This window comes from Cupressus sempervirens, chromosome 10, assembly GCF_028749045.1.
Source record: "Cupressus sempervirens isolate cs-2001-9-10 chromosome 10, ASM2874904v1, whole genome shotgun sequence".
NCBI lineage: Eukaryota > Viridiplantae > Streptophyta > Pinopsida > Cupressales > Cupressaceae > Cupressus > Cupressus sempervirens.
In genome coordinates, this window is record NC_143127.1 from 613,869,909 (window position 1) to 613,871,534 (window position 1,626).

Below are 1,626 nucleotides of genomic sequence, written 5' to 3' on the forward strand. Positions count from 1 at the left end.
CAGCGAGACCAGGTACTCACCTTTAGTTCTTATTTAATGATTATATCATGGTTCTCAATAAATGACATTTGATAGGCTTACCCTTGTGACATTATGGTTTTTCCATATGAGTTTCACACACATGGTAACTGATTAGCTATTTGTGTGTGTACATATGGTTTTACCATTCTGTGGTGAGTTGAGATGTCATAAATCTCAATTGTGTAATGTGAGATTGTCACCTAGCAATCTTACATGCTATTTTTTTTGGGAGCACTTGTGTTGTAGTGTGTTTTATGTCAATGTTTTGATCTTTCAACTTTTTCCATGATTTTGGTAAGTGAAATATGACGTGCCTTGATCATTTGTGTACTTTTTAATATATTTATGGTGTAAATATTTTGTTTTTTCAACTATATGTTAATGCCATTGTAATAAGTAAATGGTTGTGCTCACTAATTTATTAGTTTGTATGTGTAGAATAATCATTCTATTTTGATATAGATGACATAGATCTTATTTATATCTGAAATTTTATCTTTCAGCTCCATCTCTACTACTTTTGGGAGTGCTAGAGTTATCTTGTGATACTCTATGATATTGCATTTGGATGACAGCAATTACAATTTTTTAATAATGTTTTTTCTATGTTCTTGATATAGTGTTGTTGTAAATATTTTGGTTTTTAAACTGTGTTAATCACATGGTAATTAGTGAAGGATGATATACTCGGATTCCCCTTCAAGACATTGTGGATGATGTCACCCATGTTTTCTGACACTTCCAGTAACATTTTACTACTAAGTATGGAGTCATTTATTCTTGGTGGCTTTGACCCCAAAAAATTTGGCTGCATTTACATCACTCACATAATTGATGGTGCCCTATGCATAAATGTCCATTTGTTCCATGTTGTATCAAGCAATTTTTTCTTATCCAAGCCATTTAATTTACAACCTTTTAAATCTCTACAAAGATAAAGTTGGAGCAAGAGAATTTTTCTTCACAAAGGTGTCCTCTGATTGTAAAGCATCCATTCCATTATCTATTGAACTAGATATGTCGTGTTTGTTGAATAGATAATGGAATGGATGCTTTACAATCAAAGGACACCTTTGAGAAGAAAAGATTTGCTGCTCCAACTTTATCTTTGTAGAGATTTAAAGGGTTGCAAGGATAAGAAACAATTACTTGATACAATAGAAGAAGAAGAAAATTGACCAAACATTGGTGGAAATTTCGACCAATTCTTGATAGTTTTCTACCAAGAATTGTTCGAAATTTCCACCAATTATAAAAAAAAATTGACCAAACATTGGTGGAAATTTTGACCAATTCTTCATATTTTTGTACCAAGAATTGGTCAAAATTTCCACCAATTGTAAAAAAAATTCAACCCAATATTGGTGGAAATTTTGACCAACAATGACAAATCAGAGCTAGCAAAAATTTAAAAATTTTGACGAATGTCTTGGTCAAAATTTTGACCAACCTGCAAGTTGGTCAAAATTTCAATGAGAAAAATTGCCATGAACTACTTGGTCAAAATTTCAACCAAAATTTATCAAAAATTGAGTCCAAATTTACTAGTGTGGCCTAAACGCCCCTAGCAAGAAACACTTGCTTAAGCATAGCCTCACAATATTT

General features: G+C 31.9%; 1 non-coding gene across 1 annotated transcript; it reads left to right on the top strand.

Annotated features, from left to right (window-relative positions):
• The first annotated feature begins 690 nt into the window (after positions 1–690).
• On the top strand, positions 691–761 carry LOC149535342 (small nucleolar RNA snoR60). Its single transcript, XR_016358231.1, has one exon. It is a non-coding gene; the product is annotated as a small nucleolar RNA snoR60 (small nucleolar RNA).
• The last annotated feature ends 865 nt before the right edge of the window (positions 762–1,626 follow it).